Raw genomic sequence first — 17,350 nt, 5'->3', positions numbered from 1 at the left:
GGCGACATGGTTAAATGAAAGCCCTGAGGGGATTCAACAGACAAGATGTGTTGCTGTAGCACTATGTCAGTGTGAGACCACAGAAGAGCTACCTTGACACCTGAGAACACTAAAATGGCGGGGGGGAAGCAAACTGCACTTTTCAGTCATTAGTGGACCTTACCTTCCTGCTAGGTGTAAAGCATAGAACACTATTGAGTAAATGGTCTCTCCCAAAGTGTTAGAATGCCACAAGCAATTTAGTAGCAAAACGCAACATGTGTTATTTTTATATGATATATTCATACAAAGACATCCATTTACAACATACGATGTTATTATTTGTGGGGCAAAAATTTTTAAGAAAAATTCTAGCCCCAGAGGGGGGAAATTGTGATAGGAATTTTATGGTTTTAGATATATAGTAATGTTCATAACTGCACATACATAGATCAGTACAGGAAGGCCAACGTGGAACCATTTTGATTCCTAAACTGACCAAATCCTTTCTCTGCAAGGTTAAAAATGGAAAAGCCTCCCCCATTGTCTCTTTCTTTAATCTGTGTTTGAATAAGGTGTGAGCCTGTGACCTGGCCCAGGAAATAAGTATTTTAGCATTACAAAAGAATGGCCAGGCTCCCCAGAAAATCCAATCGAGGAACCTGCTAGACAGGAGATAAACAAGGAGAAGAGAAAAACAACATTTAAATTTCTGTGATGTAGGTGGGATGTATCTGAGGGGTGGTCTTAGGTTACACCCCTTCTGTGATGTATGCATAATGTTTCTGGGGGTGGTCCTGATCTAGAGAAGGGGAATTTCAAAAGTCTTTATAAGGCCTTGCAGGCCATTGTTCTGGGTCCTCTTCCTCTCCTGCGTGTGAGGGGGGTACCCTGTTGCAACAGATCAATAAAGATCAAGCTTACTAGCTGCTTTGCTTCTCAATATTCTCTGGTTGGCCTCTGTTATTTTCTCCTACCAATAGGGAACCTATGTAAGGACTCTATATGGGCTCTTGGATACCCCATAAGGGAAAAGGGCATATTTTTATTTACAACAATGATAATCAGCTAAATAGTTTGAGGATCTATACAACTGTGTAACATGCAGAAAACAGCATTCTTAGAGAAATCAAAGACTGGAACTGAGGGAAGCGGGGGGGGGTTGTGTGGGAGGGTGTAGGGAGGGAGGGAGGAAAAATGGGGGGATAAGGATTATATGTTTCTGGATAATGGGTTTTGTTTTAATTTTGAATAAAAAAAGTTTTTTTAAAAAAAGTGCAGGGTTCTGTTTCTTTCCAGGTAAAGAACTCATTTCCACCACAAACAAACCTGCCTCTCTGCTGTGAAAATGCAGTGTGCCCTCTCCACCCCACCCCCCACCCCAGGGCAAAGTCATGCAAACAGCTGGCCTATTGCCCCGAGGGTGGAATTTGCCGCTCTAAATTATAAAGAGCCAGGTTGGTTGGCAGAAATGGGGAATATTTCTCCCTCAGCCACTTTGTGAGTAGTTTCAAGGTACTGCTTGGCAGAGGCGAATCCTTGTAAAGTGGAAATCAGCAAGCTGTGTGCTTAACACAGGCGTGGGAGGCCCAAGCCAGCAAGAAAGAGATTTCATTAAGGCAGCAAAGTCCTTTAATCAACTGGCCCAGGTTTTTTTTGAAAAGCCTAAGAACAAACAGTGAAAAGTTACTGGGGATGTTGATGCCAAGTGTTGGGATCAGATGACCATGTGGATGATGCTTTCAGGTCAAGGCCAGAAGAATAACATGAGCACTTAGGCATATTGTCTGTTTATGACAAGCCACTCACAAGGTTTGGTTTCTTTACAAGCACATTCTGTGCTTGGACCAAAAACAGGCCCTCATTGCTAAAACTCCACAGCTCTTGCAAATTTCACCTGAATCTAGTTGGATTCGGCTTCTTACAGCAGTGCCCACAAAGTTATTGTACTACCAACCTTACTGTACACCTGTGAAACATGGACCACTTATGAACACCATCTACCCCATTGGTCTACAGCTGGCAGGATGGGACCCGATCTAAGATGTGTCACAAAAGCAGCACTACCACCATACAAATATAAGGCATAGCGCAAATTTGGCCACAGTCTGCCTTAAGTTCTGAACCTTGAGTAGTACTGCAGTGCTTCCTGGGAAAATCCCTGGTTCAATTCACACATTGCTATGACCTGATTATTCTGAAGCAGCTTTCCACATTCCTTACTGAGATATGAGAAGTGGTTTGAGTGCTCTCATGTGAACAACCACAGCACTGCTTTAATTTCTGAAGCTTCTTATCGCCTCAGTGACCTGAGGTTTGTTTTGTCTTAAAGCGAACAGAGAGGGGTGTTTGTGATTTTGATGATGACAATGATTTGGAGACGGGAGGCCTTGTGTTATTTCCTGTCCCGCTACGGTGCTTTATTGGCACCGATGGGTGCTAACGCAACCCTACCGAGTTTCCAATGCTGAAAGGCGAAGATTTATATACACTAATGAAAAGTCAAAGTCGCTTTTATGACAAGTCACCGGCATGATGCGTTGCCAGGGGATGGCGTTTGCTGATTAGCGGCGGCGGCAGTGGCGGCACCGTACTGCATTGCTGGCAAAGGGCTGAGCACTAGTAATTTCATCCTTTAATAGGAGATCAGGGCTGCATTTCTGTGTATCAGCCAGGGTGAGATTAATGCTTTCTGATGCCAGGCTAGCGCACACAGGAGGGGGCCTTCCATTGATGGAAGCATTAACTAATGTTTGCAACATGATGGGCTCACAATCAGAAATTCTCCCGTCTCTTTCACTAAAGGGGCCTTGGAATACAGTAGATAATAAAATGACATTCTGTTTAATCCATTCACCAACAATTTGAAGCCACGACCTTGTTGTTTACAGCTGTGGGTGGGTGTGCGAGATAGGCTGCGGAGATCTGCAAGTATAAGTAGCTGTGTGTGGGAGGTTGCATGGACCGAAATAGGTTCCATTTGGGTTTGCTTGTTTTTAGCAAGGCGGTTTTAAAACCATAAGCTTTGTCTTCTCACAGGTGCCAAAATTCCAGCAGCAGCTGGTGCTCATTCAGATTGGTAGAGCAGAAGGCAAAGGGGCCAGTGGCAGTTGGAGGCAGAGCCAATGATGGGAACATGTATTAAGGAAAACCAAAGAGACTCCATTTTGTCTCAGACACCAGGCATTAGCATCAAACAGCAGACTTTAGCAAGGCCCTCTCAATGCCCCAGCTCCAGAAAACTAGGGATTCTCTTGCAAGATCTCATGGGAACTCAGGTGGTCCCGTGAAATCTCTCTCTCTTTTTTAATTTCTTTTTATTAAATTTCGCTTAAATGACAAAAACAAAAAACAAAACGACAATTACAGAAAAAGGAAAAGAAAAAAAAGAAAAAAATATTCATATACAGCATATAAATAACATCCATTTCTGTTACGGTTTCTTGTCTTATTCCTTGAGTCTCTATATCCTTACCCATTTAGATCTTTTCTCTACACATCAATTGACCTCCTTCCCACCTGATTTCGGGCTTCTTGATCAAAAATTCTTTCTTTTTTCTGCAGCCAAAAGTTATTATAGTTTACGCATCATAAGATTTATGTCAGACCGGCAGTATTTCTAAGTTTCTATAGTTTCCTTTAATATATGCCATAAATTTATTCCAATCACAAATAAACTTTGTATTTTTTTGGTTTCTAATTTTTTGGGTCATTTTGGCCAATTCAACATATTAAAATAGTTTTGTTTGCCAATCTCTGACCATTGGAAGGTCCTGTGAAATCTCATGAACCATCCCAGAACCTGCACACTGAGAGGCCCTTGTCCCCCAAACAAGACAGAGGGCTTAAAAGTTCTTTGGGTGCTGGTTCCACTGGGACAAGCCAGCCTGTCTATTGCAGGCATTAGAAGGGACTTGGCATACAGCCTACACCTCCCCAAACTCATAACAATTTGTATGTATGTAGTCCTACATGCTGCAAGTACTGTAGTCCAAAATCCTTCCACTCTCTCGTACATTTTCCAAGAAACTTTTTTCCCCTAGAACAAAACCACTTGCTCAGTAGTTTTACTGTAAAAAATAAATAAAAAGAGGGGAAATTCTGGCTAAACAGCAGCAAGCAGATTGTTCAGATTATTGTCATGCAGCCATTTTTAGCTGTGTTATATATCAAAGTTATAGCAATTTATTTGGCAGCGGCTATGGGTAGGGATGGAGGAAATATTCCTTTGGTATGCTGCCTGAAGCAGTCTGATCCAATTTAATGGTCCTGAACATGCTTGCAGATCAGAATTCAACTCCTGACTGGGTTGTGCACTTTTCAGGATTTTGCAGCACAGTTTTGGTGTGCAGAATGTGCATGCAAAAACACGTGTTTTATACTTAAAATGCATATGATATACATTTGTTTCATGGGAAAGTGCAGGCGTACCTCGGAAGTCGAACAGAATCTGTTCCCGAAGTCCATTCAACTTCCAAAATGTTCCAAAACCAAAGCGTGGCTTCCGATTGGCTGCAGGAAGCTCCTGCAGCCAATCAGAAGCCACGGAGCCCCGCCAGATGTTCGAGTTCCAAAAATAGTTCTCAAACCAGAGGTTTGCGGCATTCGGGAGCCAAAACGTTCAGGAACTAAGCTGTTCGGAAACCAAGGTATGACTGTACATTGAAAATCTTTTAAATTTGCAGAAATATGAACAGAAATTTGCAGAAATATGTGCAAAAAAGGCATGAAATTATGCATATCAGGATGTATGTATTCCATGCATTCTCTCAAAAAGATCCACACGATACAGAACAGACAAGTGCCAATGAAAATGCAATTGGACAGACTTACTGTAGGCCAGTCTATCTATTCCCTTGTTACAGAACGCTAGAAGAGTGTGTTTGTGAGACAGAGACAGGCAGCACACAGGTGTGTATTTGATTTGGGTTCCTTCTGATCTATTTCTGATCTGCCTGTTCCTCCTTTTCTGCTACTTTCATGTTTCACTGCAAGGCAGTGGCAAAAGTCAAACAAGTTTCTGTCGGATTTCTCCCTTAACCACAGTTCACAAGGGGCATCGCAGAGAATAATGCATTTGGCCTGGGGGTAGGGTCTTGGGTGGGAAGATGGGCAGCTGCTCCTTTGCTCTCTCTCTCCCGGGAGCTTCTGAGGTGGTGGCCTCAGGACTAACTCAAAGGCACACATGAAAAGCGGCCTTTCAAGCAGCCCTTGAAATCGGCTGATCTGGCTCTGCCTTCTGAATCCTTTCTGCTCTACCTTTTCACACCCAGAGCTCCTGCCACAGAAGCAAATATCCACCGGGAGAATTGAGGCGGGAGGCGGGGGGAGGCAGCAAGAGGAGGGAAAGGCTAAAGAAAAAAGTCTCTAAAAAGAGACTTAGTGTGCACACCAGAAGAAATTCTCTCCCGTCGCTTTCACCGTGCTTGGTTTCCTGGATTCCGTTTTGTAGATCTGTCCCTTTGGGACTTGTGCTAGCAGAAAGGAAAGAAGATGGGTTAAGCCATCACTTGCAGCAGGGCAGTGGGGAGCCTGTGGTGGTGCAGATGTTGTTCAACTCCAGTTCCCACCAGAGATGATGGAGGCCATCAGATCTGGAGAGCCAGAGGCTCCCCATTCTTGATTGACAGTGGGGTTTCCCAAGCTTGGGTCCCCAGCTGGTTTTGGACTACAGTTCCCAGCATCCCTGACCACTGGTCCTGCTAGCCAGGCATGATGGGAGTTGTAGTCCAACAACAGCTGCAGGCCAAAGGACTTAGTGGTCCAGCATTTGCTTTGCATGCAAAAGGTCTAAGGTTCAGTCTCCAGTTAAGGCTGAGAAAGACTCCTGTCTGAAACCCTGGAGAGCCAGTGTTAAGAAGGGTGCAGGACTGAAAACAACGTGGCACCAGCAATTTAGTTGAAAGAAAAATGAGAATAAGTGAGATTTGAGAAATAAGATAAACTTTGGAATAACGTTATGTCTAAATTAAGTATTTGAGTATTTGATAAAAATGTTTAAAGTCGGGGACATAATATTTGAACACTACAAAATAAGAGATGAAATAAGGCGATAAATTGCTGTTTAGAATTCTATAACTGGGAACGCAGGATTGGGAGATGTGAGGAAGTCCAAAAGCTTAAGGAAAGATGGGTGTTGGATATCTGATTTTGTTGTATGTTCTTTATTATATGTTAATCTTTTTGCTTTTTTCTGTTTTTCTTTGTTTGTTGTATATGTGTTTGGTGAATTTAATGTTTAAAATTCTTAATAAATATCTTTTTAAAAAAAATGAAACCCTGGAGAGCCACCTAAGAGGAGCTTTGCTGGATCAGCTTGGTGCTCCATCTATCTCGGCATGCTGTTCTCACAGTGGCCACCCAGATGCCTGCAGGAAAACTGCAAGCAGGACCCAAGTGCAAGAGAATGCTCCCCTCCTCTGATTCCCAGGAACCGGCATATTCTGGTTATTCCCATCAAGAGTGTATCCAACAGTGGAGATAGAACTTAGCCTTAACCTCCGTGAATTTGTCTACTCTTTTAAAGCCATTCAAGGTGTTGGCCATCGCTAGCTCTTGTGGGAGTGAACTCCACAATTTAATTATGCCCGGTGTGAAGAACTACTTTCCTTTCTCAGTCCTGAATCTTTCAACATTCATCTTTATTGGATGTCCACAAGTTTTATGAGAGGAGGAGAAAAGCTTTCCTCTCTCTCCATTTCCTTCGCAGCATGCATAATTTTATACACTTCTGTCAAGTCTCCTCTTACTTGCCTATTCTCTAAACTCAAGAAGCCCAGTTGCTACAACTTTTCTTCATCGTCCATTTCCTGGAGCATTTTGCTTGCCCTTTCCTGTACCTTTTCAGAAATGCTTAATGGAATGAATACAATTCAGAGGAAGCTGTGTTATATCACATCAGACCAATCGCCCAATCTAGCACAGTGTGGTCTACACCAGCCTTCCCCAATCTGTGCCTTCTACATAGATCATTAAGACTACAATGCCCATCAGGCCTAGCTAGCATGTTCTGATGGAAGCTGACATGAGACTCTAACTGTATGCACTCAACCAAATCATGGTGGGGCCTAGACTCAGGTACATAACCACAGGACAATAATAGGAACATGGCTGTCTTATGCTACGTCTTACCATCAGTTCATGTAGCTCAGGGTGGTCCAACACATGGCCCAATAGTTGCATTCAGCCTTCAAGGCATTTTTTACGGCCCTCAGCAACATTTGACACCTCCTCCGGCCTTCACGCTGCCTTCCCAAAACCGTTAAGTGAGGCGATGGGCTTTGGGATTGAGGTGGGAGGACTCTAGGACCCTCCTGCTTGGACTACTGCAATGTACTCTACATGGGGCTACCTTTGAAGGTGACCCGGAAACTACAACTAATCCAGAATGCGGCACCTAGACTGGGAGCAGCCTCCGAGACCACATAACACCGGTCTTGAAAGACCTACATTGGCTCCCAGTACGTTTCCGAGCACAATTCAAAGTGTTGGTGCTGACCTTTAAAGCCCTAAATGGCCTCGGTCCAGTATACCTGAAGGAGCGTTTCCACCCCCATGGTTCAGCCCGGACGCTGAGGTCCAGTGCTGAGGGCCTTCTGGTGATTCCCTCACTGCGAGAAACCAAGTTACAGGGAACCAGGCAGAGGGCCTTCTCAGTAGTGGCACCCGCCCTGTGGAATGCCCTCCCACCAGATGTCAAAGAGAACAACAACTACCAGATTTTTAGAAGACATCTGAAGGCAGCCCTGTTTAGGGAAGCTTTTAATGTTTAACAGACTACTGTATTTTAATACTTTTTTGGAAGCCGCCCAGAGTGCCTGGGGAAGCCCAGCCAGATGAGCGGGGTATAAATAATAAATTCTATTCTATTCTTCCGGACCACCATGCCTCTCTTTGCCGGCTTTGGGAAGGCAGCGTGAAGCCTGGTGGGAGTGTCAAATTTTGGCCTTGCTCCCCTCTCTGCATGACAAGGCAACATGCAGCCTGCGGGTTGTGTGTTGAAGTCCTCTTGTGGCCCCCTTGCTACGAAAAGCCGGGCTGCTCTGATCTAGCTCATTGTTATCCAGGGTTTCAGGCAGAATATTTTCACGGCCCTGTTGGAGATGTCAGAGATTAAACCTGGGGCCTTTTGCACACTCAACAGCCTCGCTTCCCCAAACTCAATACCAACTCAATCCCCCATGAATGCATTTGGTAGCCTCACCTCAGTCTCTCAGTCCTGGGCCTAAATGGAGCCTAATTTCCGCCCTCTCTTCCCCGCAGGTGGGCGGGGTTTGCGGCACCAAGCAGAGGCTCACCTGGGCAGGTGCCTCCCACTTGCTTGGACCGGCCTTTGACCCACCCTCAGCCAGGCAGGACAATGGACAGCCGGCTAGGGGTGGGGCTAAGGCCACAGAAAAGAGGCTGACCCCTTTGTCCAAGCCTCTTTTGGTTTTATTCATGGTTTCTGTATTCAGAACCAGGAAGGAATTTTCCCTGCATTGGCAGGTTTCGCCTTCCCCCTAGCATTTCGTCACAACCTTGGCGGTTTTAGGCCTTGGCAAGGTATCCTTTAGTCTAACATCAAGTCGGGGGGGCATTCATGCTCTCTTCCCATGTGGCGGCGCTTGCAGGGCCCGTTAAAGGGCAAAAACCGGGAGTCCCTGGCCCTAGAGCGGTGGCATGCAGGTCAAACTCCCGGGACGAGGTTAGTGGAAGGGCATGCTGTGTAAGTTTGCGCTTTGCAGTCCCCTCTCACTGGACCTCATCTGCCTGCATATCCTCAGCCAGGCAGGCTGAGAGGGTTACCTGCCAAGGCCTGTGCCAAGTTTCCCACTTCTGAAGCTCAATAAAGTTGTGGTCAATAAAGTTGTGGCTCAAATAACTGATAAAAAAGGGGGGAAATTGGAGGCATAATAGTTGAAATATATAATATAAAATAAGATTTGAAAGAAGGTGAAGTATTGCTGAATAAGATTTTCTAAATGGGAACACAGAAAAGGGAGATGTGAGGGAGTCAAGAAAGAGGGTTATGGAAATAGCATCTGAGAAACTGAACTTTTTTGCATGTCTATTTTATGCTTTGTTTTTTCTTTGTTTTTGCTTTTTTGTACGCTTTGTATGTTTTTCTTGTCCTTTCTTGGTTTTTTCTTTTTCATTGATTGTAAGTTGGTTGTATTGTTTAAAACCTTTAATAAATATTTTATAAAAAAAAAAAGTTGTGGCCAATTTGAACCCATACTCTGGTCTCTTGTCTCATTCTCTGGGGAAAAGGGGTAGGCACCACAGACAGGGTTTAGCGCGGCAAGCTCTTTTTAAGCTTGTATGTGAGCGTTGCCTTATCTCTGTAGCTGTTTAGGGCTAATGATTCTTTGAAGGGAAAACAAGCAAAGGCGCTCTGTAGTTGTGTTCTTCATTCTTCTCCCATTCCCTTCCGTTGCTAATTGGAGGTACTCGCCCAGCCTGATTTGCAACTGGTGGCACTGTCCCTTCCTCATGCCAGTCTTGTTTGATTAATTGCCTGCGTTTGGTAGGACCTCTGGCCTTAGGACACGTCGCTTCTCGCTACAATTAATGCCAATCAAAATGCAATGCAGTCATCAAGCGCGGACACTTGGACGGGCCCGCGAAGGGTGTGGTAGCAACATATCTTTGCATCCATGTCATTTGATTAATTGCCTCGTTGCAAAGCCTCTGGGTGGGAGAGCGTGAAGAACTATCACAACCAAGTGACCTAGAGAGTCGTATTTCACAGATCCGCCGAGTCCATTTATTGAATTTACCAGCCTCCCATTTGCTGTCATAAGCTGCTATAATTGCTGCCACTCACGACAGGTTTCCTGAGTCCCTTTGGCGAGGCCTCCTCCCTGCAAACTTACCTGCAAACATTCTCCAAGGTTTGCACAAACCCAGATGCAAGGCGAGGGAACGGTTTTACTCGCTAGTTGCTTGATCCATGCAAATTTAATGCCGTCCTTTAAAGATACCAAGCTTTAATCAGTCAAACTGGAAAATTAAGCAGCTGAAACTTTGTGGATTAATTGGCAGGGGGCACTTTTGATCAATCAGCAAGGATGCAGGTTAAGGGCGTTTTTGTTTATTTTGTGACTAGTTTGATCCTGGCGTGTTCTTGTAATAGAAAAGAAATTAAAGATGGTCTTTCCTTTTAAACAGGACTGTGAAATCATCTCACACTTCCCTCAATACCTCAAAAATGACACCTGCATTGAGGCCTGTGTGGTATGCAAATTTATTTAAATTTGACCAATTAATAATTTAAATGCTGCTTATTAGTCAGCGGAAGATCCTTTAATCAGACAACAGTCCTATTTCCCCCCTGTAAAGCCATGCATGGCAAATATAAATGATGTTGCTTCAATGTCAAAAAGATGAAAAAATGTTAACATTTGGTACTCTTGGCTTTGTCTCGCCTTATTGATGCTACAGAAATGTTGAATTCCAGCACTTGCATCCACAGTTATTTTTCAACATTATTATTACTATCATCATTATATGAAATTTGTATACCACCCATCATCCAAAGATCACAATGCAATTCACACCACGAAAATGCTTTTCGGACAACGGAAATGTTGTTATCAATTGAATATTAGCCAACACATTTTGGGGGCTGGGGAGTCACAGTTCTCTCAGACTTGCTTTAAGCAGGACGCAGGTAAAAGAACTTAAGCATGCAATCACTGCAGGCAGCCTCACCTTGTTTTAAAGTGTTTGCCATGCACACTGGCCTGTTAGCTGGATCACAGATCACTGCTGAGCTTAGCTTAATTACTTAGAAGGCAACTCTGTGGCGAGATCCACCGGGGTGAGTGGCTTCGGCTGCAGAGGATCTCCAACTCAGCCAGTTTTAAGCCCCCAATGCCCAGCTCAGCCATGAGGCCTTCCCGCTGCAGTAGCGGGCTCTGTTGGAGCCCATCGCAGCAGCAGGAGGGCCTGACAGAGCCCATCACAGCCACAGCAGACCCTACCAAGCCTTTTGGAGGGCACACAGGGGCTCCTTCCACCATGCATGCTCAGCACCCACAATGTTGGGGAGAACCCAGTGCGCCTTCAATGGATGACTATTTCAATACTATTTTAAAGGCTTGGTTTCCTTCTGCCAGGCTTAGGCTGAGGAGGAGCAGCCCTGCTGCTGGACAGGGTTTGGGTCTGGTGCGACTTTATGCCAGGTTAATTTATACCACCTTGCTTTGTGCCAACTTCTTAGTTTAGTTGTATGTTGCTTTCCCACAGTTGACTGTTCCCCAAGCAGCTCACAATAAACATCATTTATCAAAATGCAGCATCATATACAGTGGTACCTCGGGTTACAGACACTTAGGGTTACATACGCTTCAGGTTACAGACTCTGCTAACCCAGAAATAGTACCTCGGGTTAAGAACTTTGCTTCAGGATGAGAACAGAAATTGTGCGGTGGTGGCGCAGCAGCAGCAGGAAGCCCCATTAGCTAAAGTGGTGCTTCAGGTTAAGAACAATTTCAGGTTAAGAATGGACCTCAGGAACGAATTAAGTACGTAACCAGAGGTACCATTGTATATATCTTTTTCTTCTTCTTTGGCGATCACTCGTAGCCGAGTAAGATTGTCTTCCATAAACACAGTTTTAACAGTGAGTCCATAAGTGACTGTGGAGGCCAATTCTGGATCCACATGTCCTTCCACAGTGGGGACATTGGTTTCCAGGTGGGAGTTGATCACGGTGTGGATTTGCCAAGCGTGCCTTCCTCTTAGCATGTTTCTCCCTTCTGTCCTGAGTTCAGGTGTCTTCAAAGTCCATGACGCCTTTGTTAAAGGCTGTTCTCCAATTGGAGCACTCGCAGGCAAGTGTTTCCCAGTTGTTGGTGTTTATACTACGTTTGTTTAGATTTGCCTTGAGACAGTCTTTAAACCTCTTTTGTTGACCACCAGCATTATGCTTTCCATATATATATTGTGGGGTGTATGGGATAATTTGCTGCCAAACATGACAAAATTCAAACAAGCCCAAATCAGCAATTCAATGAGCAGAGAATAAATCCTGGACATGTTTAGACTGCAATGAAATGTGTGTTGGCAACATGTTACTGCTTTAACCATGTTTTTAGGGTTGGGCTTTTTTTGTATTTTCTTTATTTTCTTTCTGGGAACTGTGTTACAGGCTCTGGTTATTTTAAAAGAAGCTTTTAAATAGATAAATAATAAATACAACTTGATAAATTGAAGAAAGCTTGCATGCACCGTAGATTTTTGCAGTTATGCTGGCGGCCGGTAAAGCGACATGGACTTGCTCTCCTTTAACGAGCAGAGGCTGTGATTACAGTGGAGCATTTTCCTCACATAGCAGTGTGCATATTTACCAGTTCGATTTGCTAAAGCCTGGCTCCTCAGTGTGTATCTGAGGCTGGTTTCTTCTTCTTTTTTTCAAAAAAGCAATATATTTTTCTGAGTCTTCTGTTTTCACAGAAGGGAGGCAGAGAATCCAGGCAGCAATCTGGAGGACTCTGTGGCATTCCTGACTTCTGTCCTGACATTGACGGAGGAGGTTCCGCCCACAGTTCATCTCCTCATGGCCGCTGTCTGCTGGGACTTCATCTCCTCACGCTGATCTAGCTAAGCAGGCCGTGAGATGACATGGGATCAAAGGGGCGACCGCCTGACTGGCCGTTGCCTTCGCATGGCCGCTCAAGCTCACCCTTGTTACTGCTGACAGGGAGGGAGACGAAAAGAGACAATAATAATTAGGAAAAAAGTTATCCTGCAAAAAAAGCACAAACAAAAGCCAGAACAGCTTTCAGGCGGCATCAGGCCTCTTCGCTCCTGTTTGTTGCAGTTATGGAAATCCTGCCAAGCAAAATCCAGGCAGGCACCAGTGCTGTTTATTTTCTATTTTTAAAAAGTTTTCATTTATACTTTTCAGGTTTATACATTTCATTAGTTTTACAACCAATCTGACGTTTCGAAGTTTGACTTCCTTCCCCCTCTTTCTGCAGTTCCTTAAATTTATTTTTAAAATAACTTCTGCATATCCAAATTCATTTAATTTGCTCATTTAATTATCTACTTTAAATATATACTCTTATATAGCTACAGGTTATTACAACAATGCTGCCAATGTTTTTATCTGTTTGCAAATTATCTGTAAGTATTCGATAAGCCATTTCCATTTTTTTTTTCATTCTTCCTTTGCTGTGACTTCTGCTTCTTTCCAGTTTGGGGTGAGTAGAATTCTTGCTGCTGTAGTAACATACATAAATAAATTTCTATACAGTTTAGGTAGTTCTGTCCCTATAATTCCCAAAAGAAAAGCTTCTGCTGTAGAGATAGATAGATAGATAGATAGATAGATAGATAGATGATAGATAGATAGATAGATAGATAGATAGATAGATAGATAGATAGATAGATGATAGACAGACAGACAGACAGACAGACAGATAGATAGATAGATAGATAGATAGATAGATAGATAGATAGATAGATGGATGGATAGATATAGATGATAGTTATTTCTGAACATCCTTTTCAATGGCACCAGTGCTGTTTGAACACTTAGAGCCACTTTGCCTATATATAGCAGCTTGGGGCTCTCAGATATGTGTCTGAAATATACTCGGAGTCAAGAGTGGATTTCATGCCCTTTATTCAGCTCATAGTGATGAGGAGGAATGGAAGTTCCCCCACAATATCTGCTTTATATACATTATTTACACAATGGGCTGCACATGATTGGCTAATTCCAGGATTCTCCTGTAGGCCAATCAGGTTGTGGATTCACTTCCACCTGGAGCTGGATTGGGTGGCTCCTGCGGACCAATCATACTGCTGCATTGTTCTAGGACCAATCAGACTTCTGCATTCTGAATCCTGTTGTTCTAGAACCAATCAGACTGCTGCATTTTTGATCTTATTCAACTCAGTACATAACAGTGTCAAACATATTTTGGGAGCACGTGACTAAGCTGTTTTGCAATAAACTGGGCTGCTTTCTCTGGTTCAGTTCTGACACAAAGTGCTGGCTGTTCTCTGGCAAAACTGTGGTGCCCTCAGATGTTCTTGGGCTCCCATCATTCCTACTCTTGACCATGCTGACTGGAGCTGACAGAGTCCAACAACATCTGGTCTCCCAGTGCTTGCTCTGAAGTGCCAAGGGGCTTATCTAAAAGACTGTCTTCAATTCATATCGGCCCATCCAGATCTGCAGGAGAGGCATCCTTTCACAGCCTGCCAAAGCCTGAATTCTCTTTGGCTGGGGCTTGGGAAGGAGCCTTCTCAATAGCCACACCTGCACTGCAGAACTCCCTGTCAAAGGGCACCAGGCTTGCATCCCTCCTGCTGGCATTCTGCTGGCTCAAAATATGTTTCCATTAATGCCCTTTTGTAGGTTTCATTTGCGGCCTGCTAATCTATCTTTTCATTTTGTTTTTTAATGAATGAATGGAACTTTATTTGCGTCAGCCATCGGCCATAGCAGCAAAACAACATTGGGGCGTACACAGAACAAAATAAAAAGTTGATTATATAAAACACAGTTTAGGATCCTGAATCAGCAATCGAATAGTGGAACTTATTCTGATTGCCCCAGCTAGAAACCTTGCAACTTTTGCGGTCATCTGCTCCTCTTGATCTGCCAGGAGAAAAGACACTGTGGCAGTGGTTGGGTGACCTGGAATGGACAGTAATAGAGGGGTGACAATCTCGTTCCTCAGGTCTTTGTAAAGAGTGCACACCAGGAGGTGGTGAAATGGAGGTGGTGGCTTAAAACCTTGCCAACAAAGGTCCCTATAGTTAAAGCTACGGTTTTCCCAATAGTGATGTATGGAAGTGAGAGCTGGACCATAAAGAAGGCTGATTGCCGAAGAATTGATGCTTTTGACTTATGGTGCTGGAGGAGACTCTTGAGAGTCCCATGGACTGCAAGAAGATCAAACCTATCCATTCTTAAGGAAATCAGCCCTGAGTGCTCACTGGAAGGACAGATTGTGAAGCTGAGGCTCCAATACTTTGGTCACGTCATGAGAAGAGAAGACTCCCTGGAAAAGACCCTGATGCTGGGAAAGATGGAGGGCACAAGGAGAAGGGGACGACAGAGGACGAGATGGCTGGACAGTGTTCTCGAAGCTACCAGCATGAGTTTGACCAAACTGCGGGAGGCAGTGGAAGACAGGAGTGCCTGGCGTGCTCTGGTCCATGGGGTCACGAAGAGTCGGACACGACTAAACAATAACAAAAAACCCTGTGGAACTCCAACTCCCATCAACGAATATTGACCATGCTGGAAGGTTAGCTACCCCTGCCTTAAAACTGCACACACCTGTTAAATAAGCAAATGTAGAAGGCCACTGGAAAAGTAGGAAATGGGTGTCATATCCTGATCGCTTGGAGCCCACACACTTCCAGGGTCCTGAGAGTTAGGCCTGAGTGCTGAGGTTGCCATGGACCCTTGGATCCATGGACCCATGGATCAGGATGGGAAACCAACCATTTCCCAAAATGGATTCCATGATGCTGGTCTTTTCCTCCCATGGCCAGACAGATCCAGCGAGGTTCTAGCTCAGATTGACATTGACAAATGCTTCTTTAATAGCAAAATGTGCAAAAAATAAATAAATTGGAAATATCAAATTTTGGCTTAATTAATGTTGAGCAAAAGGGGAGGGGCTGCCTAACATAGAAGAAAATGTTGGGACATTCAGAGCCAAGGCAGGAAACATTGGTGATGTTATCTCTGCTAAACACAGACTGATAAGAGCCCTGACTTCCCCATTCAGAGGCATCACATCCTGACTTACAGTGTGTGAGTCATTTCACAGTGCTGTGGCACTGCTGCCATCCAGAGCCAGACAGAGTGGTTGTTTGAGAAGCCTTCCCCTTTCCAAACGCACAGCTAGACTCTTTTTTAAAAAACGCTATAGCCTTCCCGAGATTCCTTCCTTCCTTTCTTCTCAAAGGTGAGTGCCACATTTGCAATGCCTTTCTTCAGGAACATCTTTGCTGGAAATGGTCCGGTGAGCGATAAGACTTTTTGTGTGCTATGCTCACGGACGAGATATTTGCCGCTGCTCACTGAACAGAGTCAATGGCTTTTTTGCTTTCTTGTCTAATGAGCTGCCCGGCTTGGTTTACATGCCTGTCGACGTTCTGCTCCCCCTGACCCCTCCCCTTAGCGATGCGGAGAAGCCGGGATCAAAGAGTTCAAGCTGAAAATATCAGGGAGGCAAAGATGAATTTCTGGTTGTTGTTTAGCATTCTCTCGCTCTCGGCACTGAAGGAGCACATCTGGGGCTAAAGAGATGGAGCCCATAATAACCTGCCATTGAAGTCCTAGTTAAACCTTTCCATTTCTAAGGGCAGAGAATTCATGCCAATGCGTTTTCAAATGGGGTTGTGTGAAAGTTGTGGGCACCCACACTGTGGTTATGGATCCTGAGAATCCACATGACAACCACCAAGTTATATATCCTGGTTTTAGGTTAATGGAAAGTGGCTCATAATTAAAACTATGAAAATACATCAGAAGCAAAAAGAAAGAAAGAAAGAAAGAAAGAAAGAAAGAAAGAAAGAAAGAAAGAAAGAAAGAAAGAAAGAAAGAAAGAAATCCTGAGCATACCCACATGTGTGGGAGAGGGAGAAGTGGTCAGGGGAGGTAGAGGAAGGGAGGTATGGGTATATGGTCTGTGAGAAAGAGGGAGAGGTCTACTTGAGCAGAGAGAGGCAGATGTATCTGTGAAGTGTGTATGGACTCAGCTATACAGCTGCAAATAAAAAGTTTTAAATGTGTTGCAGAGTGCAATATGCAAATGTGACACTAGATGGCGATGCTGAGCTATGCCAAATGAAAAATATTTTCCAAAACTTTTTTTTAAAAAAGGAAACATTTTCATAGCATTTTTTAATATGTGTGTAGATTCCACCTATGTGTGTGAGAGAGATGCATGTGTGTCTGTGGTCTGTATGTGTGCAGTGAGCATTCACAAGAGAGTGAGGAAGCCACCTTGTATATTTTTCCTGTTATTAGACAACAGCAGCATCGTTTTGTGTGGTGTGGGTGTGAACAGAGGGAGGGAAGGAGAGGGAGAGGGGGAGAGAGGGGGGTGGTCTCTACAATCAGGACCATAGAGACATGGCTGATATCCTGAGGCTGTCTGGAGGGCTTTTTAGGGGGGTTGGGGAAAGCACAGCTGGCTGTGCTCAGATACTTTAAGGCCTTTCTCAGTGGCCACACCCAAATTGTAGAATATCTTGCCCTATGAAATTTAGATGGTTAACGGCCACCTTCCACTTGGTGGCTTGAGAAAGTGGTTTTTTTTTAATTATGTTATTGTAATTTTAATTGTTGCAAGCCACTCTGAGTGATGCGTATCCATTAGAAGGGTGGGGGCAGAAAATCTCATAG

General features: G+C 44.2%; 1 long non-coding RNA gene across 1 annotated transcript; it reads left to right on the top strand.

Annotated features, from left to right (window-relative positions):
• Positions 1-1,985: 1,985 nt before the first annotated feature.
• LOC308581719 lies at positions 1,986-4,066 on the top strand. Its single transcript, XR_014005211.1, has 3 exons — positions 1,986-2,293; positions 3,019-3,260; positions 3,750-4,066. It is a non-coding gene; the product is annotated as an uncharacterized lncRNA (long non-coding RNA).
• Positions 4,067-17,350: the final 13,284 nt, after the last annotated feature.

Source organism: Podarcis bocagei (genome assembly GCF_964188305.1).
Source record: "Podarcis bocagei genome assembly, chromosome: 2".
Taxonomy (NCBI): domain Eukaryota; kingdom Metazoa; phylum Chordata; class Lepidosauria; order Squamata; family Lacertidae; genus Podarcis; species Podarcis bocagei.
Note: the sequence above shows the minus strand (reverse complement) of the source record. Positions and strands in the feature narration are given on the sequence as shown.